Source organism: Camelus bactrianus, chromosome 24 (genome assembly GCF_048773025.1).
Source record: "Camelus bactrianus isolate YW-2024 breed Bactrian camel chromosome 24, ASM4877302v1, whole genome shotgun sequence".
In the NCBI taxonomy this organism is placed as follows: domain Eukaryota; kingdom Metazoa; phylum Chordata; class Mammalia; order Artiodactyla; family Camelidae; genus Camelus; species Camelus bactrianus.
In genome coordinates this window covers 3856318-3881787 of record NC_133562.1, presented here as the reverse complement: position 1 = coordinate 3881787, position 25470 = coordinate 3856318, and the positions used below count along the sequence as shown (strand labels likewise).

The window sequence follows — 25470 nt, the reverse complement described above, 5'->3', positions numbered from 1 at the left end:
GGTCTTTCCATATTTACTGATTAAAACCTATTATTTCCATTTTCTGCCAGTTAGCTCCACAGCACAGTCCTACAACTAAGGGAGCTTATTTAATCAGCCATTTAAGACACACTGACATTGTTTTAAAATATAAAATTGTGTGATATCCTTAATTCTCAGGTCAACATGTAAGGATACATCATAACCTCAAACAATTCCTTACTATATTCCTGAGCTGAAATACAGGTTCACTGAGTTGTTGTTTTTTTTTTTTTTCATTTGCACATGTATAACCCTTCAAAACGGGAGGGGCAAGTCATGACATATTTGGGGGGAAATTATTTTTATAGAACACTCTAAATAAATCTTTTATTCTTGGGAATTCTGAGAAGGATGTTACAATGAAACAGTTTTAATCTCAGAAAGCATCCCCAGAGAACAGGAGCGAATGAGGCCCCAAGGCCGTGTTGCAGCACCAGGTGACCACAGCAGATCGCCATGGAAAAGGAGGGCTTGAGACTGTTCACGGGTCTGCTTTTCCATCCCAGAGGCCGGGCCTTCTCCGCATCCCAGGCTCCACATACTTTGTCCACGTGTGTGGCAAACACGGCGGGTTAATGGGAAACGTGAACCAGGCGACTGTGAGCTTTCCTTCTTCCCTCTGGTTGCGTTTCGTAACCACTGAAGTATGAGTTGATAATTCAGGGCCACCAAGTGTCATATTAATAACAACTTGACGAGGAAAAGGTAATGCTCTGTCTCATAAATACAGTACTTAAAACAGAAGCAGAACTCTCGAAGGAGAATGTTTAAAAGGCCAAATCTGGCAGGAGGTTAAACCAGTCACTCCTCTAGAGGTTTTCACCTTCCTAGGATCTTGTATATCAAACAACCAGAACCTTTACAAAAGCTAACCAGTGCTGGGAGGGGATTTATCACTTTAATGATCTAAAAGGGGAAACTGAGAAATCCAAGGCTGGGTGAAAAGAACGCCATTAGACCACGATAGTGATTAAATAATAATACCTTAAAGTGTATTGTGTGGTTAGCACACCATCACAACGCGAGCGGACTGAGTGCTCGCAGGAGTGACACGGGGTGGGCAGCCTGGATGGTGGGGGGAGCCCAGCAATGCCGGGAGGAATAAAAGCAGCAGCAGCAGCAGCGAGAGCAACGCCCTTACTGATGTTCTGACGACACCCTGTGACACCTCAGCACCTTCCTTCTAGACAAAAAGTTTATAAAAATAACCAAACACATAAACACAAATGTTTCATATAGGCAAAAAAAGGAGGCAGAAAGAAAAAGAGACACACAGACAAAAAGACAAAGAGATCAAAGAAACACACTGCCCAGTGGAATGCTGAAGGAGCTGTTCTTTTCCCTTTAGCTTTGCAAAGTAAACATACACTTTACAAAGTTAGAAAGAAACATAGTTAATCGTAAACGCACATGATAACACCTATTTAGACTCTTTTAGACGGGCTTGAAGTGCTCTGTCTGCTTCCTGCTCAGGAGAAAGCAGCGGAGGCTTCCTCCTACTGTCACCTTCCTATTTGAGGACATTTAGCCACCTAACAAAGAAAATTATTCAGACTCCTCTTACAAAGATAAGGCAGCAACAATGGTTTGAATCACCAGGTCCCACATTTCAGACAGAGAAAACAATGCCCACAGAGCAAGAAAAGCCTGTAAAGTCGAGGAAAGAACAAACCCAGGCCACCGTCTCCTAGTATAAACTGCCTTCCACCTGCTGCAAAAACGCCAGCTTTTACAGTGTTACTTGGAACGCCGCCCTGTCTGTAGACAAAAAGGTCTTCCACCACATTATCACTAGTTCCTCGAGGGATGTCAGATTTTGCCGTCAGTCACCTGTTTTTTATCATTACTAGGCTAAACAGGCTTCATCAAGGTTGCTCCCCTGTGTTAAACAATAAGGAGACTGTCCACAGACTAGCTTTGGAACCGCCACCCACCTCGGCCCAGGACACCCATGAGGGGCACCGCCAGGGGCCCTTCTGTTGGGGTGAAAGGTGGTGCGACCTTCTGTGACTTCATTACATACACACGGGGGCTCAACTGAGGAAAGTAACCTTCCACCTTTTAACTCTACAGTCTTCCCTTCTCTAAATGTATAAACTTCATAAACTTGGTAACTAAGCTGTCATTTCTCCGCACAGGACAGGCGAACAATTTAATATGTATTTTCTGACAAAGTATTAAGCTGACGTTTCCTGTCCGCAGACGAGCAGTGCAGTCCTCACTGAACAACCGTGAAATGGACAGAACCCCCCAAAATGCAGCCAGACGTGGGTACAGATAGAGGCCGTCACGTCAGAGCACGACCTGCGGCTACTGCATCTGCACAAAGGCATCGCATTTTGTCATTCTCAGGTCATCCTCCAACATCTGAAAGCGTTCACAGTGTCACCGAATGCTTAAGACAGAAAAGTTGAGATTTTAAAACAATGACATTAAGAATAGCTGTTTTAGAATGAAAAAAAGAAAGTGCATAGAACAGAGGCTGGGGAAGATTTATGAGTCTTTCTACATAAAACAGATCACTGGTAAGTTCATGATGCAAGAGAAGTGATATTCATAGGTTCCAAAATATCCCAAAGCAAAGTTATAAATACAACTTTAAATGGGTGTCTGATTTCATATGTCCCCCCAAAGAATATTCCCAGAAAGAAAATCTAGTTGAATAGATTGTGCTGTGACATTAATATTCTGGTGAACACAGAGGTTTGCTTCATGCCCAAGGGTGCCGGGAAGCCGTCAGAATGCTGGATTTCCTACCATAGTTTGCCTGTCTTTTTCCAAAAGGTTCAAGAATGTTAAATTATTGTTTTTGAAGGAAATTCATGAATTAACTGTACCCCTGTAACAACGGAAGATCTCATTCCATTTGAGCCAAAGAAACTACTATCTGTGGAGCAAATCTCTGCACTAAACAGAGACGAGGCGGCAGTAAGGGGCAGCGAGGTGGCTAACAAAGCCCCAGCCAGGCTGAGGCACCATCCCCCGAGGCCCAGGACAGCAGGCCCAGGCCGGGAGGGAGGCTCGCCCGGAGCAGCTGAGAGGACAGAGCCCTGGTGCGTCCCGCCTGGAGTTCATCCCTCCCATAAAGGTCCTGAAACGCCATCAAGACTTATTCTTCAAGTACATACCCAGAACACCCCTCGGGCTCCAGCACATTATGGACTGTTTTCACTTCCAAACTCAGGTGAAACAGTCAGTGGGAAGGCCGGGCAAACAGGTGCCCAGAAGCCCCACACCACTAACAGTTTAGCCTCATCCAAATGAAACTCTCATACGAGGCCAAGCCCTTGGCCAAGGGGCCCTTCCTGGAAAATGAGTGCCCTCCTGCAGGGAGCAGGTGCCCCTCCAAGTCCACCATCAGGGCACTGCCTCCTCCCGGGTGGGCTCCGTCCTGGTCCAGCAGAGGCAGTGTCACCCCTCGGCCTCTTTGAATCAGACACACGAGCGGAGACTTCTCTGCAGAGGGGACACAGGACGGTCACTCCCACACCCGACGCTGCCTGTCCCAGGGCAGGACGTTCTTGGATAAGGCGCCCTGCGGGCCAGGCTGCCACCAGGACACCCCCCCATGTCCCGCCGCCTCTGGGAATGCAGGCGAGGCTCGCAGCGGACACCGGGCTGCCCATCAACAGCGGCCATGAGCTCCACTTACAGAACAAGATGAGTTCGTCCTGACCACAACCTGCAGGGCAGGTGACAGCATCGTGCCCCACTTTACACAGGAGCCGGGCTACGCGGTTCACAGAGCTGGTCACCGGCTAGTAAGCAGTGAAAGCAGAATTCAAATCCAAGCTCTGGGAGCAACACAGAGGAAGGATTTGGTTGGAAAAACTGTTCCTTGAGCTGCCCAAGGATGCTACATCAGCAAAGTTCCCCTAGACACACACACACACACACATAAATACAAAGACACACAAACACATATACATACACACATACACACACAATACACATAAACACACACACATATACACATACAAACATAAATACACGTACACAAACACACACACATACCAGAGGCAGGCACACATACATATACATACACACACGCACACACACCCATGGAGACCACAGGCCTGCCTCCCTCAGGGCGGGCAGGGTAACCTCCCCTCCCACAACCTCAGATCCCTGCAGCCCCAGCCCACCTGCCAACTGCTTTGTGTTGCTCTTTGGTGACCAGGAGTGAGGTACTTACTTGATACGTATTTTTTTCCGACGTCACCAGCACAGAAGTATGTGACGTCGAAATGTGGGAGAGAAACACCAAGCCACCTTTGTTCAGGCCACAGCCAACAGACTCCCCTCCCGGTCACCCCCCAAAGAAGCAGAAGCAGAACAACCTGGCCACCCACCAGGTTACCTGTTCAGCTACAAGCAGCAAGTGTCAGAGACTGACAGCCCTAAACACACAATCAGTGTGATCACCACCCTCCAAGAACCCTTCCTTCCAAGCACTTTACAGGTCAACCTCAAGGAATAAGTTTTATTATTCCCATTTTTTAGATGAGAAGACTGAGGTATAGAGAGATTGACTTCCTCAAAGCCACAAAAGTATTATACCTCATAGTCCCTGACTTCAGGGGCTTATAACCCAGTTATGGAAACAGGATCAATTCACTTAAAACAAATGACAAACAAAAGTGTAACAGAAAGTTCAGTGCAGCACATGGACAAGCCCTGCCGCAGTCCAGGGAGTGGATGGAGCAGGGCTACGACTCCACACGGGCGGTGGTCCTCAACAGGACAACTGTGTCCCAGGGGACGGGAGCAGGCGTGCTACTGAGTGGAGGCAGGGATGCCGCTAACATCTGACAAAGCACAGGGCAACCTCCCACGACAAAGAACTGCCTGGCCTCAAGTGTCCACAGAGCCGAGGTGTAGACGCTCCGAACTAGCAGCACGAAGGGCACTTAGACGGGGTGATTCCAGGCCAGGGGGTAACAGAGCCATGGCTCAGACACAGGAAAGAGCTCACTCCACAGGAAGCAATATATCATGGGGACTTGAGGAATTACCGTTGCTTAGGATGGCTTCTTGGAGGGCTCTGAAAGCCAAGCGGAGGAGTTACAGCCGGATTTGGCAGGAAATGGGAATAGGTAATAGACTCGTGATGACACTCACAGGATGAGAATCAGGGTCAGGGCGGCCCAGAGCCCAGCGAGAAGGGCTCATACAGCAGCCCGGGGTAAAGTGACAAGAGGGATCTGAGCAGAGAGGAGAGAACGTAGCAAAGTACGCTAGAAGGGAAGGACCCAGCTCACTGAGGACACAGGGGTGCAGGTCAAGGTTCTTCCTGTCCCACCTCTCACCTGTGCACCCAGCGTGGCGCCCAGGACCATGCCCAGCAGAGAGATGCATAAATGTCTGATCCATGCACGTCACAGGGAAGTTGGGTTAAAGGAGAAGTGTAACAGGAAAATGACAGAAGTGCCTCTAAATGAGATCTTCCTCCAGCAAGGGGAGGCCATGCTGGCTTTTCAGGCGACACCAGGGAGGGCTGGCCCGTGTCTGCGGGCTGGCGCAGCACTCGGGGCCCAGGCAGGGCAGTGGATTCCAGCTCCCACTGCAGGGGCCGGGGGCAGACGACACCCACTACTGGCCAAAAGAGATGAAGTCCCCGAAGGTTAACTTCACGTGTGATGCTGAGGCTCAGGGGTGTGGGGACAAGAGGCGGGAAGACTGAGGGAGGTGACCGGTGGCTGCCTCCCACTGGCTCCCCAGGTGAGTCGTCTGGGCTATGGCACTGCCCCCAACAAAACCCACCCTTCAGCTGTGTGACCGTGGACCGGGCCTTTCACTAAATGTCATGCTTATCATTCTTTTTTATAAAATAGAGACAAAGCACTTTGTATGCACAGAGCACTGTGCACAGGCACACGAGCAGGAGAGACCCAGACGCGTCAGGGAGAGCGCTGCCTGGTGCCTTTGCTAACTCAGACCAGGGGTCGGCGAACTCGTCCTTTACAAGGTCACAGAGTACACACTGAGGCTTTGAGGGCCACGCAGTCCTGCTGCAACCACTCTGCTGATGCTGTGTGAACGGAGCCACAGACAACAGGTACACAGGTGGGCATGGCTGGGATCCAATAAAAATATTTACAAAAACAGGCGGTGGGTCAGAGCTGGTCAAGGAGCACAGTCTGCCAACCCCTGGCTTACACGTTTCTGTGAGCAGACTGACCAGAAAACAAACTATCAGAGCACTTGGCAGGTGCACGTGAAGAGCACCCAGTGGCAAAGAACCAGGTGGCCATGAGGACACTCAGGCCCGAGGGCAGCACAGCCTCAGTCAGGAATGAGGGGCACACCCAGGAAACGCAAGCAGAAGGCACTCCACAAGCTAAGGAGTGCTAACCCTGCCCAGCAAATAACCCTCTGAAATTTCACCAAGACCCCGACCATGGCGGATTCCATCACTCTCCAAAGCGTTCTGGCCTGTGTATTAAAATACACAATCACCCTAGTTATAAACCAATGGATATATTTTTGCAAATATATAAATTGCTTCAATTTTTTGTTTGTGATTTTTTCTTAAAAAAATGGAAAGTGGTCTGACTTCCCTTCTTTCACTTAAAAACTCTTCTGTGCTAAGAATTTAACCCACTATAATCACATCTTGCAAATAATGGGAAGGAAATTTTAAATTCAGTGTCCTGCCACAAAACAGAATGCTCAGTAAGGGCTTTATCGTTACAGAGCATATTTATATATGCACTATTTTTCCTTTTAGGAAACCATCATCTAAAACTGGAAATGAGGCAAAATCCCCTACATTTGATTACATTTTGTGCTAAGATTTAAACATGGTCCCTTCACCCACAATACTGTGGAGAAAAAATCCTCGAAGAGAAATAATGAGGCCACACCAGGAAGATGTGACTTTGTAGATTCCGGGATGCTGTCCAGGTTCCAAATCTCTGTCTCTGCAGCCCCCTCCCTGCTGGGAATTGGACAGCCTGTTTCATATGCAGCAAAGAAATAACCTGAACAGAGTGGTCCTTTATAAGCCTTCCCAATGGGCAACCAAAACGTTTCCCCTTTCAGCAGCTTTCTGCACCCCCTCCTCCAGCCTTAGCAGAGTGAGATCCTTCTGTCAGCTCCTTACACAGAAACCAGGCAGTCACTGGACTCAGTGTCCCTGACAGGACATAGGTCCCCCTCCAGTCTGCACCAGCTCCACCAAACCGCACATCCTTCCACCCGCCCCACAACCCACTCCCCACACACAACCAGAGCTGAAGATGAGACGGAGTGAAAGAAGTCCCCCTACCCAAAACCGTGGTGATTCCTGCCACACAGAAGGAACCGACCCAGTGTCGGCGGAGCAAGCCCTCGGTTAACAGCTGAGTCACTGTACAAAACGCATCTTCGCAGGGGGCACAGAGGGAATTACAGTGCCGGGCCCAGTTTACAAACTGCTTCAGATGTGCCCAAGCGTCAAGCGACTCAATAAAAAAACGCACCCTCTCCACCACTTCTACAGACCGAAGTATTTTTTAAATAAACTTGAAAGTAATGGACTAATCAAAGCAGAATCTGTGTGTGTCCATTTTCCTAGGTGACAGACAAAGCTAAACTATTTTCTTCTTTAAAGGAAGATCTTAGAAATTCACAGCAGAAACAAAAATGTGTCTAAACGGGGGATTTTTAAAATTATCTAATCTTTTGTTTTCCACGTGCATCAGTGGTCTCCCAAAGCATGAAAGTAGAACCAAAGCCCTACCTGGTCTCCCCATTTACCCCGTGAACACACGCCAGGTGCACGAGGCCTCCTTTCACCCTCCGGCTTTGTCTGCACCCAGCACCTCTGGGTGTAAATCCAGCTCCACCACCGAAGAGCCCCGTGACTATGGCAAGTTAGTCATTCTGTGTGCAGGTCCATGACGTGCAAAATACTAGTAATCATGGCACAGGTCACGCGTGGAGCTGTCATGAGGATTAAACGGGTCAATATTGGTAAACGTCTTAGAACAAAGCCTGGCACGCAGGTGTCTGTTAAACAGTTATGAAGAAGCTACAAAATAAAATCCCTCACAACATCCCCCCTTTAGACAAAAGGCAGGGCTGACGCCTGCTTATTTGCAAAATCCTTACTTTTGTGTAGGGTGGTGCCTACCACGTGGCATCAGCAAATGCGTGCAGGACAGGTAGATGCAAGAAGCAGAACAAGGGCAGAAGCCAGCCAGCTCTTCCACGATTCTGTCTAAAATTCAAACAGCTGATCAAATTCACATGACCGGGGCGGTGAAGCAGGGGCTGAGTGCTGCCCCACCACGAGGTGACACTTCCCCCACTAACATTCACTCTGGGGGAGTATAATCACAATTAAACACTGTAAAAAATCGAAATGTGACTATTATCTTGGCTCCACAACAGCTAAATACATTATCATATCACGTGGGTATTCTGTAATCAGTTTTCCTTCTGATTATTATTATAATTTAACGCCCAGGGATACCATCTGTGATAAAGCATCAGAAAAGAACAAGGCATCGTACAATTACCTCTTTCCCAAGGACTCATCACAAATGTAGTAAGCAGAGCAAGACCAGGGCTTGAACCCAAGTACTTCTGCTACTACAACTGGCACAGTCATAAAGTATGTTAATGTTTTTTTCTTTATTTGGGTTAAAAAAAATCTGATCCATATTAAGAAGCATATAATTTTGATGTTATACTAAATGAAGATGGCTCGAATTCTGACACTGAATTTCTGATGTCTAAGCATTAACTAATGAGAAAGGATCTCCCAAATGAAGATTCAAACAGAGCCTCCCTTTTCTTAAGATTACACAATTCTTTTAATGTCATTCATACAATTTATAAACAATCACTGTGCAGCCTTGAGGCACCCATCATGCAAACTGGTTTGGCCTGCCACACTCCCCTAGAGAAATCCTTGACTGCACAGCGGCTGATGACTCAGACCAGGAGCTGGACGGCACAACCCTGAGCCAGGTGACACAGGTGAGGGACAGAGCAGCCACTCTGCAGCCCAGACACCCTGCACCTGGTCTGCACCACCCACCTGGCCGGCCCTCACTGGCATGTCCTGTCCCACCCAGAAGGCGCCAAACTGCTCTCTACAAATAAGGCTCAGACGGTGTGGACTTCCTGCTCATGCTGCCGCCACCATCAGGGTGCAGCCCGCGAGCAAGGGTGAAAACCACTCCTGTGTCAAAAGCAAGATGAACCCAGAGACCCACACCAAGACATATTTCAATTAAATATCAAAAGTTAAAGATAATGAGAGAATCTTATGAGCAGCGTGCGCGCGCGCACACACACACGTACACACACAGTTACGTACAAGGAAACTGCCATGAGACTATCAGCTGGTTTTTCAGCAGAAAATCTCCAAGAAGAGACTGAAACAATATATTCAAAGTACCAAAAGGAAAAAACTACCAAGAACACTATCCAGCAAGTTTATCATTCAAAATTGAAGGGGAGATAAAGAGTTTCTCAGACAAGTAAAAGCTAAAGTACTTCACCATCATCAAACCAGCCTTGCAAGAAATGTTAAAGGGATTTCCTTAAAAAGTCCATAACCAGAAACAATTATGAAAGAAAAACTCACTGGCAAAGGCAAATACATAGTAAAGGCAGTGGATAAACCATCTATAAAGCTGGTATGAAAGTTAGAAGTAGCAAAAGTAGCAAAATGACCTATATTTAAAATAATTACTTAAGCAACACACAAAACACAAAAATGCAAAATATGATGTCAAAAACACAAAATGTGAAAGAGGGGAGTGAAAGCGGAGTGCTTTTAGAATGCCCTCAAACGTAAGCACCCATCAGTATAAAACACGCTGCTACATATCTAGGTTGTTACATATGAACTTTGTGGTAACCATAAGCCAAAAATCAGTAACATATACCCAAAAAAGAGCATAATTACAAAAATCACAGTAAAGAGTGTCATCAAATCACAAGTGAAGAGAACAAGAAAGGAATAGAGAAGAATGACAATAGAAGAAAGAAACCAATTAACAAAATGACAGTAAGTACATACCTGTCAACAATTACTTTAAATGTAAATGGACTAAGTGCTCTAAAGACACAGGATGGCTGAATGGGTAAGAAAAACAAAACCCATATACCTGCTGCCTACGAGAGACTCACTTCAGATCTAAAGAGAGACAGACTGAAAGTGAAAGGATGGAAACAGATATTCCATGCAAATGAAAACAAAAAGGCTGGGTGGCAATACTAACATCAGACAAAACAGACTTTAAAACAAAGACTGTAACAAGAGACAAGGATATTACGTAATGATAAAAGGATCAATCCAACAAGAGAATATAACATTTGTGATTATTCATCTATGTACCCAGTACAGGGGCACCTGAATACATAGGGCAAATATTAACAGATATAAAGGCAGATATTGCCAGTAATACAATGAGAGCAGGGAACTTGGACATCCCACTTACATCAATGGATAGACCACCCAAGCAAAAATCAGTAAGGAAACGTTGGCTTAAATGTAACACATTAGACCAGATAAACTTAACAGATAAATACAGAACACTACCCAAAAAGAGCATAATACAATACATTCTTTTCAAGTGCACATGCAACGTTCCCCAGGGGAGATCACGTGTTAGGCCACAAAGCAAGTTTCAATAAATACACACACCCACACACAGTGGAATATTACTTAGCCATAAAAAAGAATGATATTTCACCATTTGTGTCACCATGAATGGATCTAGAGGGTGTTACACTTAGTGAAACAAATCAGAGAAAGCCAAACACAGTATAATTTCACTTATTTGTGGATTCTAAAATACAAAAACAAAACAAAACAGAAACAGACTCACAGATTTAGGAAACAAGCCAGTGGTTGCCAGAGGGGAGGTTGGTGAGGGATTGAGCAAAATAGGTGAAGAAGGTTTACAGGTACAAACTTCCAATTATAAAACAAATAAGCCATGGGGATGCAATGTATAGCACAAGGACTATACTAAATAATATCAGAATAACTCTGAATGGTGACAGACGATTACATGTTGCACACCTGAAACTAACATAATATTGTATGTCAACTATATTTCGATAAAAAAGAAAAAAAAAACAACACACAGATACATACAACCCAGGAAATTACACACACACAATTTTACGTAATTCGATTTCTGACTTCTACTGGGGCGAGGAGGGGAGAAAGGAACAGTAGGCCTGGCAACAAAGGACTCAGACTCCCGAAGGCACCAACGCATCACACAGACACAGGTGTGCACCAGGGCACCACAAGTACATGAATCCCTCCCATCTTCAACCCAGGCCACTTCACCTACTCAACTGACCTACCTGCCCTAAGGTTCCTGACCCCTGAAGCTTGCCTTAAGGAACCCCTGAGAGGACCCCAATGTCTGTTCAATAATCAGTTGCTTTTTACTTGTGGGTTAAAGGTATGTTTCAGTAACATCTGGGGGCTGGATCTTCTTCACTTAACACTGGTTTCTATCCTACTCTTCCTATTTGTCTTTAATCTGGCTAGATCTAAATGTGGCCACATGAAACCTCCTTATTTGTTAATTACACTTAGATCTTTGAAAAGAAAAAGGAAATAGTGCCACCTAACTGTATAAGTGGCTTTCTTATTAAGGGTTTTCTTGACGCATGTTAATTATCAGCCATAGATCATTTATTTCTTACTGTATTATTTTTTAATTCTTTTTTGTTTGGGGGGATGAGGTAATTAGGTGTATTAATTTTTTTAGAGGAGGTACTGGGAATTGAACCCATGACCTTGTGCATGTTAAGCACGCACTCTACCACTTGAGCTATGCCCTCCGCCCCTATTTCTTACTCATTTTTATCTTAACTGACTGGATCTAATTTATCAAAGCAAGTTCAGCAGTTGCCACATTCTCAAAAGCTAACGAGATGTCAAGTTTCACTGTTCTTACATCTTAGAAAATAACAAACTCTGACTCTTCTAGGTAATATAACTAATGGAGAATTAACATAGTAAATTTTATTCGGTTAACCTTAAAACCTTTTGTATGAATTTTCTTTATATGATGCACTGAAATATTCAGAATATTAATCATTTTAGTTTCCTCACATAACCATTTCTTCTATTACAGAAATTCTCAATAGCTGATGACCTGTAAAACATAATGTTTTACCCAATTAGAAAAAATTTTAATAAGAACAAAGATATCTCAAAAACTCTGGCTTGGAATTAACTGCCACTAATAACTCTTGACCTTGAGAAATCACTGTAGCAAAATCAGCACGTTTTTAAAAAGTAGAAACTGAAATCCATATGGATATGTTCTAAAAGCACTAAGTACTGTGGCAATACCAAATAAATTTCAAAAATATACTTTACATAGTGCTAACGAGAAATATGGGGGAACACTAAGTTACGATGTTCTGCATCTGACCTTGAAAAGTTCTTTTCTGTTAAGTCTACCAAAAAATATGCTATCAATACACAGAGTGAGCCTTAAACAACTTAATACATCGATTTTCCTCTGGCTCCTTTACATATGAAGTTGATAAACCATTGAATGCATTTGCCCCAGGGTTCCCACACTCAGCCCATAGGTGCAGAGTGAAACAAAAGACAAAAGTGACAGAAAGGCCAGAGACGATATCAAAGAAGAATGACTGTAAAAACCTGTGGGTCTGATCTGTGTAAACTGCTTCGGAAGCTGATCAAAAGCTCTGCAATTATGATAATCAAGAAAATGGACTAATGCTCACCCTCACATCAATACACAGCTCCTGAGAACTGTGAGCCAGACGGACAGGTCCTGAGAGACACCAGCCTCGGCGCTCCATCGTCCCTGCAGACAGAGGCCAAACCCAGTGGGCCACCCCGCCTCGGAGCCCGTGTCTCCTGCCACCCTCTCTGCTGAGGGTCAGAGAGAAGACTCACAATGTGCCCTCCATCTGCCCTCTGGACTAGGATGCGATTTTAAGTTACCTGATGCGTTAGCCAACTCTCTCCTCTAGCTTGTGTCATTAGAAAAAGACCTCATAAAACCACATTCCCTACCCTTTAAGCACAACTTCACATTATATCTGACTCTAACTATACCGTGCAACAAACTGAACTCGAAAAGAGCATGTCTTTACATCTTCACAGAGAGTAACAGCTACTAAGTCAATAGCAAACCCCAAGTCGTCATGTATGAGTGTGAGCATTAGGTGAGTGGCTGTGTACATGGCACCGATTTAACTTTTAGTGCCTCCAAGCTCCATTCACAGACATCACTCTATATTCATTTTATGTATTATATTTCTTTCCATTCTCTGAATTTTGACTAGTTTTCCAACACCATTAAAACATTACTTTGTGGAAATTTACGTCCCTGTGGCTCCTTATGTCGTATTCAAGCTGTAAGAATGTACTGGAATCCAATCCCACCTCCACTCTCACCCCCAACCCCAAAACAAGCCCAGAACAACACCTGCACTGGGAAGAACACCGCTTCTAACACGCAGATGATGCGGGAGGAAAACCGGTGTGCACACAAGGACTAGAGCATTAGCCCACATGAGGGTAAACCCCACACACTAAAACAAATTCATTCTCAATTCCTATTTTTAAATTAAAAATATGAAATAGGGTACTTACTGCAAAGGCGCTCACTTTTTAAAGGTGATAGTCCCACCTGACAGTTGTATATATATTTTATAAGCCAAATTTCTTGCATCCTCTCATACCTAGCAAGGCACTGAAACCACCAGCAGAGACACATGCTCCTGGTGACCAGCAGCAGCCTCCAGGGAGGTGTGTGCCTGAGTGCACGTGGCCCCTCCGCCAGAATCACACACATACTGACCTCCCCCTGCTCCTCAGAGCTCCCTGAAAGGCTGTCTCCCGGGCTATGGTCCTCATTTTGCCCCAAATAAAACTTAACTGTGCTTTTTTTTTTTTTTCAGTCGACCCAACTAAGTGCAGGAGGGGCCACAAGTCCCAGGGGGGTTGCTGGGTGTCCTCTAATGCACAGGACAGTCCCACAGGACAAAAGTTACTTGTTAGGAGGAGACACTGAGAAAATCTGGATTAGATTCCTTCCAAACTCCCTAAAGTTCAAGAAAACGCTGAGTCTCAGTTGCTAAACGCGAGACAAGAGAAGCCTCTTCATAAGCCACCGTGGACCTGTGGCAGTAGCTACAGCTGCTCTGAGCTGAAAGTTCTAGAAACCTGAAAGACACCTTACTTGGACATAGATCCAGTTTAAAACCAGGCCCAGTGACCTCACACTGTACAAATCGCGCTGGTGATTCAGGTCTGACTGCACTCTGCACAGCCTCCTTTCTTCTTTCTCTCTCTATTTACTCCGCAGCAATGGGCACTGTTTGTTCTGGACACAGATGAATGCCGGTTCTGAAAAGACTGACAGGGATATTCTCCTCGTCCGCACAGTAAAAGAATAAAGTGACCCGAAAGATCACGAATGATCGACTGCAGTAGAGTGGGTGGGCATCAAATTCACACCAAACAGGAAGATGACAACGGCTGGCAGAGGATGCGTCCGCTCTGCACACGGGGTCCGTCCCCAGGACAGATGCCCCTGACAGCTGCTGAGTTACATGGGCTGCGGAAGCCAGCGCCAGACTTACCCTATGACCTTCCTGAAAAGGACCAAGTACTGGTGGCATTCAATTAACAGAACAAACGAAACAAACTCACACCTCTACCAACCTGGAAATCACCTGAAAGTGGAGTTTTCTAAGTACACACTTTGCTCTCCTGTGCTGGTGAAGACATCTCACTTCCTGGGCTGTTGGCCTCAAGGGTTCCTACTCTAAGCTCAACTGTATGTGTTAAGCTGCCTGAAAAACATCCACATATCTTCCGGGAATAAAAATCACAGCAAGCTCAGTGTTTTGGAAGAGAAGAGGGTGAAAAAGTCTTTGTTCTAAGCATCCTTAGAAATTGAGTACATAAAATATAGGTTTGCCTGCACCATGCCGGCATCTCTAATAATTCACCTTGATGATGGCTAGCTCCAGGACTAAAGGGTGTAATGGTCAGAAATTAAAGAATATTATTTTCCATAAAGCAAAGAAAAGAACACCTTTACATTTTATTTGATATGTGACCACAGTAATAATAAAATGAGTGGCTGAAAGGTCAGTGCTTACATTTTCAATCAAACCCAGAGTCTAAGCTGGATAGCCAAGAATTCCAAAATGCGAGGGACTTTGTGGAATTTCTTTCCTGTATGAGCCTAACCGACTCAAAATCACTCAACCTTTATTTACTGGCGTCTAACACGCGTCAGGCTACTGCTGGGTTTTGGAAAGACGTAGTGAGCTATCCCTTAACCCAAAATGTTCAAGGGCACACAGAGAAGGCAGGCCCTACCCTTCAGAGTGAAACAACGGAAACAGGCCATTGTGGTAGGAAAGCATGCAGTGGGGACGTGGAAGCCAGTTTTAGGGAGACGTGGCAGCTTCCTGGAGGAGGAAAAACCACAAGGAGAAAAGCAGATACAAATGAACAAAAGCCCACAAGCGGAGGAAGACACTGTCCCTCCCATCACACAAAAATTAGTGTACTTAAGTCCCACAAACTCTTAGCTGGGTAAAAAGATACACTTAACCAAGAGGAATATGTTTTAGAAATTCCACAGAAACATAACTGAAAGCTTTAAAAAGTCCAGGTTCTACCCAAATTTTGAAAACTCTAGCTCCTTATACAAGCATGTGCGTTCACGGGTCCCGGGGCTGCCTAGGCCCAGCCGCCCCCACCTCCTTCCCGGATTTCACCAAGCCAGACCTAACGGGGCAGGAACCAGGCGAGGAGGAAGCTGGTGTGTCTGCTGGCACTCTGCATCAGGATAAATGAGAGCCATTCTGACAAGTCAGAGAAACCCGCCCGAGTCAAAGGCAGGTGCGGTCAGCTAATCACGGAGCGGACCCGCCGTCAGAGCCCGCACGCGGTCTCCCAGCCCCGCACACGTGCCCTGCATACCTTGGCGGTGTCCCAGCACCTCCAAGGGAGCCAGCATTTTTACATAGGGAAGTTTCACACCTTTTAAAGATGCAGATTTCCAATTTAGGATTTTTTTTTATAAAATCGTAACGACCCCTTTAGAACATGTAAGATCACTAGTCTGCCAGTCTCTACCAGGCCCTCCTGTCTCCATGGTACCGAGGGGCTGTTCCTCCCCTCACTTCGCTCGTACTCACAGAACTTCTTACACTAAACAAGCACCTGTGCTCAGTTTCCAAAGGTGAGAAAATGAAGGTGAAATCAGGAGGCCTCTGAGTTTTCCTCTCCCTGCCGGCCTCATTCAGTTCCCTTACCTGCCTAGCCCCTTTAGACATCCAAACCGGGGACCCTGGATTTAGGCCTGAACCCCATTTACCAGAGCGCCATGCCAAACAGCTCCAAGTCAGGGCACCACGCATGGCGAGATCTAGAAAACCAAATGCAAGAACAGAACACTTGCTCATCTATGAACTGGGTCTTGGGACTGGACCAGTGCTGACTTGGGTCCATGTATACTGGCCTGGAATCATGTCTGTAATCTGCGCCTTCGTTTTTATTTAGAAAGAAGTTGTAACAATAATAATGATGACCAAGGGCAATTCTGTAAACACCGTCACTCCAGAAAGCCCCATTTTTAAGTTTGACATACTCACAAAAGAAGGAACCATGAAGCGTAAGCCATGGCTCATAACTGCAGGGCCGGAGACCTCTCAGGGGCTGGGAGAGTCTTCCAGCGCTGAGATCAGTGTGGGATGCCAGGTTGTGGGGAAACCCAGTAACAGACGGTCCCCGCAGTGTATCGTGTCATTTTAGACCTTTTTGTTCAGGACTGAAAATGCTTCCCCTGGGGCGGCTGGATGGCCGCACTAAGACCACATGCACTTGGATGCACGTGTCAGTCCACCTGCGGACAGACTGACAGCTCAAATTCAGGAGAGCTGTCAGATCTGGTACAAGCTAAGCAGAATACAAAAAAACCCATGGCCACAGAAAAGGAAAAGAAAGTCCACATTTGTTAAACTCCAAAACCATGTACCAAGCACGAAGCTGGGTGCTCGACATGCAGGTATCACAAACACACCAAGCTGTCTCCTGGAAAATAACCCACATGCAGCAGATTTCACACTGGCAGCACGATCAAAGCCAAGTTACGAGGTGTGCTTCATCCCAGTCTCTCCCCATCATCAAAAATTTACCCTCTTCTCATGCTAAAATCCAGGGTAGCAATCTTACCCTCTTGTCCATAAGCAATTTTGTCAATTCTACCTCCAAAATACTCCTGGAGTCCCCCGACTTATGCCCATCTGCACACCTGCCTCCCCTGCCTGGACACCCGCAGAGGCCTCCCAACAGCTCTGGGCACCTGCACAGTGCTCTGCAGACCACAGCCCGAGGGGGCCCCTCCCAACACAAGGCAGATCACAGACCATGCTGTGCCTTGCTCAGACTCTGCAAAGCCTTCCTGTGGCAAGAAAAACAGAATGTGAAATGCACAATGTGGCCTTCCTGGGGCTTCCTCTCTGGGCCTGACTGCCCCCAGCCCCTCGCTCACCCAGGCCGGGCCCTTCCCGTCCCCCGGGCACCAAGCTCTCTCCCACCTCAGGGCCTCACACACATGCTTCCTTCTCCCTGAACTTTCTGCCCCGCTCCCCACTTGGCTGGTGGCTCCTCTCCTGGGAGAAGCCTCTTCTACCCACAAACCCGCATTAGGCACTTCTGTGGGTCTTTCCCATAATATACTTAGAGTTCGTCCTTAGACATGAAGTGGAGGAGTCTTTAATGTCTGTCCGCTTGCTGGACTCTGTGCTCCATGAAGGGGGGGTTGCATCGGTATCAGTCACCCCAGACACACAGCACAGACACAAATGGATGCCCAGCAAAGATGCCTCGGCCCCGTTTAGGTCCCTTAACACACTTCCCTCAGAAAAACAGGGCGCCGGGCAACAATGGTTTAATCTCAAAGGCTATCACAGTCGTAAAAGTTATCCTAACACCCACACACCAAAACGCTGTTTATGACAGTGTCCTGCCGCCCATCTGTCCCTCTAGGTAAATACCTCCTCTCTAGCCAGGTACGGGGACAAGACTCAACACTGCTGCTCAGCTCCCACGTCCCCGACCTGGCCCTCCAAACAAGCAATTAATCAATTATTAATTGTGGCAGCTGCCACATGCTCATCACTTAAGACCCCTTGTCAGAAGGGACACACAAGACCTCTCCACAACGTCTAGTTTCATTAAGAAAACGCTTCACACGTGAGCTGCAATCAACAGAGCACGGAGAAGAACGGTTCAGCAGGTCTGCTGAGCAGGGGGCCTACTGCAGTGATGTCCTCCCCCCAAAAAGGCGCACGCGGGTGGGGGGTCGGGGGTGGGGAATGATAGCTCTGACGGGCTCAGAGAAAAGGTTGCATTTTCCCACGGCCACTGTGGAAAACTGTATTTGCAAAATAAAATAGGGAAACATTCAGCGCAAGTGCTTAAATAAAAAAATGGTATCACGTGTGTGAATTAATTGGAGTTTCATTTCTCCCAAGTACATTCTAATTCATTGTTTTTGCTTTATTTTGCTTAGACAAACAAGATAACATCTATATTTGCACTACTTGCTGCAAGGGCCCTGTGGAAGTACGTCAACAGTCCATGGACCTAAACAGTTTTCTTCAGCTGGAAGTATGCTCCTATAATAAACTATTCCCAAAATGCTCTCCACTGCTGCAAGGTGAGAACGCTCTGTAAGCCACAAAACACCACTCAAATGAAAGGGGACATCTCTATATATCAAACAGAAAGCTCACACTGAAGGCTTCCCACCAGGAAACCTCTCTCTAGCCAAGTTCAACTCCATCTCCTCTGTTTCGGCTTTTCATCAGCAACAGATGAGACCTGACCCGAGGTCCCCCTCTGGTCCTGCACTGGCTTCGCCCCTTTTCCTCCCCCCATCTGACCACTTTCTGGTTTCTCAGGGATCCTTCGCTGGCTGTGGACACAGTCACCAGTCTCGGCCCTGCCCTTTTCTCTCGGTATAATTTATTCCCTGCCTCATGCTTTTTACCTCCGTCACCCCCGTAGCGGCGGGCTGTTTCCCTGCTGGCTTGTCTCCTGGCCCAGCACCAGAGCTCCTCTCTCCAAACTCGCCACCTCAGCATCTCTCGAATGTAGGATTTCAGAAATTGCACTCCCCTTCCCAGCTCCACTCTGATCTCAACTCGCCAACCTGGCTCTCCAGCCAACCCCCGCATTTCACAGTAGCAGCGATCTTTAATTAAAACAATTAATTGAAATAATTAACACGTGTCTAACCGTGGTTTTGAAACTGTCCTTTAACTCTGAAGAAGAGGACCCTAAGACACAGCTCTCCCTCCTCTTCCAGGTGACAACACCAGGCCTTCCAGCTGAAAACCCTCCTTCATGATCAGATGGGCTTCCCAGCAGCAGCTGCTTCCCCACCCAGCCTCTGCTCACCCCTGGGTTCAGTCCTGCAGACACCTGCTGAGTATGCTCTTAACTAACTGCCAAGGACCAGGTCAGGCATCAGAGGGCTATTAGCATTTCCTTGACAAGTTCTGACCTCAGCACAAAAACACCCTGAATAAAGAGAACTAAGGACATGTTCCTGCCCTTGAAGGACCTATATGGGTTACTTAAAGACCGAAACTTAAGTCTTGAAAAACATAGCAAACTTTTTCTTGATGACTATAGTTAACAACAGTGTATTGTATATTGGAAACTTACTAAGAGTAGTTCTTAAAAGTCCTCAATCACAAGAAAACAAAATTTAACTGTGAGATGATGGATGTTAACTAAACTTATTGTGGTAATTACTACACATCTATCAAATCACTGTGTTGCACACCTGAGACACAAAACAATGTTATATGTCAACCAAAAACTTAATAAAAAGGAAATGCCAAAATCTAAGGTCTGGGCCATTAAAAAAAAAACTGTTTATACTTATATGCACTGATAGGTGAACCAAGAAAAGTCTAAGTCAAAAGAAGGAACTTTGGTTGTGAGAATCAAAGAAGCCTTCACAGAAGAGAAATTATGCTCAATCATGAAAAATGAATAAGTGTTTTCTAGTCTATTAGATAAACAGGAGCTAGTGGGGAGAGCCCACACCTGGCACGGCAAATAATTTCTCTTAGCTCTAAAGAAACCATAATCATCCCTTTTGAGGCATGAGCCCTGTCCCCCCTCAGGTTCCCACATTCTTCCATCTACACAATAGTCATTCCTCAAGACTCAGCCCAAGGCCTGACTCCTTCTGGGTCCTTTTCTGATCACTCCAAACCCCAAAGACCGTCTCCTTGCCAAACCCTCTGACCACTGTCTGTTTTATAATGCTGCCATTTTATTTTAGATTGTTTTAGTCTCAGATCCTATTTAGTTCCTTGTCATACTGTTTTCTACTCAAGTGGCTTGGCTTGTGTGTTTTATCTCTTCAACAAACCAAAAGTCAAGCTGTTAGTGGTTTCTCATATGAATGTATAAACATAGAAGATGGTTTACCATAGAAGTAACATTTTTTAAGAAAAGTAAAGATGAGTTAGAAGTGTAAGATACAAATCACACAGGTATTGACTGCAATGAAATCTACAAATAGCAGAGCTCACCCAAGATTCCTAAAAGAAATTAAAAATACATTTAACTTCTCTTTAAAGTGAAAGCACAGTTCCTTAACTTTCCTTAATTCTACCTTCACCAGATCACCTTCCCACCAATATTCTTTCTCAGGAAACAGAACGGGAGCTCACTGAAGATGCAGACCAAGCTCAATAATTCTGACCCCAACACAGTCCAGCAAAGTGCTAAGTAACAACTCCACAGTCAAGGTCACCTGCAATACAAACCCATCAGTGCGCCTTACAATCTGAGAACATAATAAATAGCAGTTTTAAGCTCATCTTTCTTGTTACTCAGCAATTACACACTGAGTATAGCAAAATCCAATCCATCTGGATGCTCCGAAAATCTCTACTCTTTCAACCCTTTCTCCAGATTCTTAGCTACAATAAGGAGTAACTGAAGTTACTCAGCATCTTATGAAGAGCTAAAGGCATTCAAAGTCTTTATATTACCAAACATCAAGAACAAACCGCAACCCACCACCGTTTGCCACTTTAACCTTTTTTGAAAACACCAAGAGACCCCACTACACTTATTCTGCCAAGTACTCAAACCAGAGCCTGCCAGGGTCATCTTCTGGATCTACTCCAAAGACGGGATCCAGAAGACAGTGCCACGGGCAAGTCCTAGTGGAGACAGCGTCGCCCTGCAGTGAGACTGAGTCGTGGGCACCGAAACGGCCCAGCCGAGCAGGTCCGGTCCCCAGGCTGGGATCGCCGGGCTTTCTCGTGCGCTAGTTTCAAAGTAACTATGACCAGACCGTCCTTTTATGCAGTTTCCGCTTCGGGGCATGGACGGATTAAGAATGCCCCTCTAAGTGGAAACAGACATATGTAAAATAAAGCACATTCTGAGGACTTGCATCAATGTAGGGGACGGAACCCAGCAGAGCGCCCCGACCTCCCAGTAACGCCCGCGCGGACCCGGCAGGTGACCGCGAGCCGCCCAGGTGAGCCCGGCCAGGCCGCGGTTCCGGGCGGGGCGCGGGAGAGAGCGGTCAGCTCGTGCTCCAGGGCCCGGCGGGCGGGGGCGCGCGGAAGGCGGGGAGCCGGGCGGAGGGGCTCGGCGCCCGGGTGTCCCGGCCGCAGGCCTCACCCGGCTCGCACGACGGTTGCCGGCGGCGGTGGGGAGCGGGAGCCGCGGGGCCCCCGGCCCGAGAGGAAACCGCGCCCCGCGCACGGCGCCCGGGCCTGAGGGCGGGTGGGGCCCCGGGAGTCACGCCGGCCCCCGCGGCCAGCCCGACTCGTCCGAAGTGGGCGACATGTGGGCAGCGCCTCGCGGGGGAGCCCGGCGCGCGCCCGGCGGCGAAAGAGCGAGAGCAAGAGCCGGCGCCGGGCGAGGCAACTCCCGACCGCCGCCGCCCCCGACCCAGCCCGCAGCGGGCGACGCGCTCCCCCTCGGGCTGCGCGCGGGGCAGAGGCCACCGGCGGCGGCGTCCTCCTTACCCGGAGCAGAGCAGTGCCGTCTGCAACGCCGACTCGGCGACTGGCGGGGGCGCGAGCCGGAGCAGCGAGGTTTTGGCGGCTCAGCTGCGGCGCCTCGGGCCAGGCGGCGCAGGGCGGGAGGGGCGTGGAGCCTCGGGGCCGCCCGGCGCGCATGCTCCCGCCACACCTGCCGCCTGGCGTGCGCTCCCGTGTGCTCCAGGGCAGCACGGGGCACGCGGGGGCCCGGCTCTCCAGTGAGCGAGGGGGCGGGGACAGCTGCCTCCTGACCCGCTCCCTGGGAAGGAACTCGCAGCCTTGCTCCTGCCCGCCCCGCATCCCGCCGCGTCCCGGGGCTCTCGCCCCTGCCTCACCTGGCTCCCAGGGTCCACGTGCCGAATGTTCTCCCTCCTCCAGATTCTTCTCCGTCCTGCTGTTCCTTCCGACTTGGCTACCTCCTCTCAGATGTCCCTTTCCCACTCTTGGCTATGCACGCGTCGGCGGGTATCATTTCAAATTGAAAGAATACTTTTTTCAGGTGGCCGCAACCAATATTGAAGGATCCTGTTCTGCTCGAGATGGAGAGGGAAACAAGATTCCGCTGAGTTCCTGTCCTCGTGAAATTTAACAGTCTTAGTGGTTAACGTGAGGCTTTCACGAAGCTTCATCTCCGGTTTGGGGAGGAACTAATTAAATCATTTATTTTGGCACGTAATTAAAAGTAGCCAGTAACTGAAGACTGTATTTTGTGACTTTTAATGGGATTTTCTTTCATGAAGGTTTCTTGTGTATAAATTCTAGTATGCAAATAGTAGCTGGTACTTCATATTAGTTTGTTGCTTTCAGCAAGTAATTTAACACAATTAACAATAATTTCCAAAATGTTGTTTTGACTTTTTTTTTTGGATTTGTTGTTGACGACCATAAATCAAAAACTAAAACTATTTTGTTTTCCAGGTGAGACTGGTCGTTTGGTAGACATAATGTAGTGTTATTGAATAGAGAAATATAAAACCCTTTGCTAATGTAGTCTTTAAATTAGGAACCATGTTCAGACATTTTAAAGTACAAACACACACACAAACTGTGCTGTGCTCTAATCAGTTAAGAAAAAGAGATTTGAATCAAAGACAAAAGAAAAGAGAAGCAGAAAGCATCAGTATAGAGAGAACATTTAAAGTAGATCTAATGAAGTGAGGCACCTGTTTTCATTCCATTCTTCTGAGCTTGTCCTAAAAACCTTATAGAGTTGTGATGTATTTCTGTGACAACAGGCACACTTCAGGGTAGGACCTTTGCTTACTTACTCACCTGACTGCATAATATTAGTGTGGGACTCAATGGGTGAATGAGAATCCCCTCTCCCTACTACTTGCCTGAGGACAGATAGCATTTTTGGTGAAGGACACGACTTTGATTACTGCAGTGTAACCCAGTCCTTCCCAGCGGTGTTCATTTGTCTTTAAATAATCTTAAGTCTTCATGATATAAACATCAAAATGTTCCCAGCACAGAAAGAGTTAAGGACACTCCTGGTTTCACTTGTCTCTTAGAAATACCAATATTAATATTATACAAAATAAAAAAAAATTGGATTGAAATCGAAACAGTGAATTTACATCACCTTGTCTACACTTTTGGGGAGAAACAGTTATTACATGTTTATTGAATATATTTGCCTTATATTTATGAAAACAGAAACACTTCATTGGCTAGGTTTAAATAAGGGAAAGGATGCACCAATAAAATAGGTAACACAGGCAGAGGACCTCATCCTAAGTTACTTAAAAGTAACTCTATGGGTGCACATTGCTGACAACAACATATTCAAAGAAGTGACATCTGTTTTAAACAATCCTGTTATTCAAATTATATGGAAATATCAGCAGGAATGCTTAGCTACACTGATTACAGAATTTTTCAAAAGCTGTTGTAGTAAAGCCCTTTATTTTGAACAGCTGCAGATTAAAACGAAACAGCCACATTGTTGATTACTATAACATTACCAATGGTCCGTTATGAGCCATGGGGTTTAGAACACTGATGGTTACCAGGTATTTTATTTTTATAATTCAGTTGAATCTGACAGACTCTTAAGTAGCAAAGCTGATGCTGACCAGATAGATACGGTCGGTTTATTGTTGGGACAGGACCCTCTGGTGACATGGTAAACACCCAAGAACTCTTTTCTGTAGGTCATCAAAATGTAACAGTCACAGTTCTGTGTAATGTGTCTTTATCTATTTTAGGTGGAAACATAACCTTCCCATTTGCTAAGATAGTAACTGGCTTTATTCAAGGAACACTCCATTTTATTTTATTTTTTAATTGAAGTATAGTTGGTTTACAATGTTGTGTTACTTTCTGGTGTACAGCATAGTGGTTCAGTTATACATAATATATATATTATGTATATATATATATACATTCTTTTTCATTATAGGCTATTACATGGTATTAAATATAGTTCCCTGTGCTATACAGTAGGACCATGTTGTTTATCTATTTTATATGTAATAGTTAGTATCTGCAAATCCTGAACTCCCAATTTATCCCTCCACCCCTCTCTTTCCCCGCTGGTAACCATAATTTTGTTTTCTATGTCTGTGAGTCTGTTTCTGTTTTGTAAATAAATTCATTTGTGTCATATTTTTAGATTCCACATAAAAGTGATATCATACGGTATTTTTCTTTCTCCTTCTGGCTTACTTCACTTACTATGATGATCTCCGGGTCCATCCATATTGCTGCAAATGGCATTATTTTACTCCTTTTTATGAATGAGTAGTATTCCATTGTATAAATATACCACAACTTCTTTATCCAGTCATCTGTCATTGGATATTAGGTTGCTTCCATGTCTTGGCTACTGTAAATAGTGCTACTATGAATATTGGGTCCCATGTATCTTTTCAAATTAGAGTTAACACTCCATTTTAAAATTTGCTAAATTTATTTATTTTTCCTGATTGGGTGTTTTTATTTCATTTTATATGTTATATATGTTATTTTTATAAGCATACATGTTATTTTTTCCAATGAAAATTAAATTACATTGCTGTATTACCTCATCAATAGCAAGATTGGCCTTTGACATAAATTTGTTTTTAAAACTCAAGATTATTTCCTAACTTATACTTGGGGCCATCTGCAAGAGTTAAGCACAGAGTGAATTCCTTTACACCTGTCAGTGTAATTGAAGAGGTCTTAATCTTAATAGCGTTCTGTGCTTGCTCCCCAAGCAAACTGTCAATTGCAGCTAAAATTATTTCTGGTCACCATTTATCTTCAGTAGTTATTTCCATAAAGTTTATTTTTATATTAATGCCATTGTTAATCACTTTACCCACACAGAACTGTATTTTCTCTGTTACATTTTATCTGTTACAGCAATATTTTCCTAAGTGGACTGTCCGACATTAGACT

The 25470-nt window shown here is 45.8% G+C and overlaps 1 protein-coding gene across 1 annotated transcript in view; it reads right to left on the bottom strand.

The window, feature by feature from the left end:
• Window positions 1-22198, bottom strand: part of L3MBTL4 (L3MBTL histone methyl-lysine binding protein 4) — a 240092-nt gene extending 217894 nt beyond the window's left edge. Inside the window, exon 1 of the mRNA XM_074352471.1 lies at window positions 22069-22198. The gene's annotated coding sequence lies outside the window, so the exon portion shown is untranslated. The remainder of the gene's footprint in view (window positions 1-22068) is intronic.
• Between the last annotated feature and the right edge of the window lie 3272 nt (window positions 22199-25470).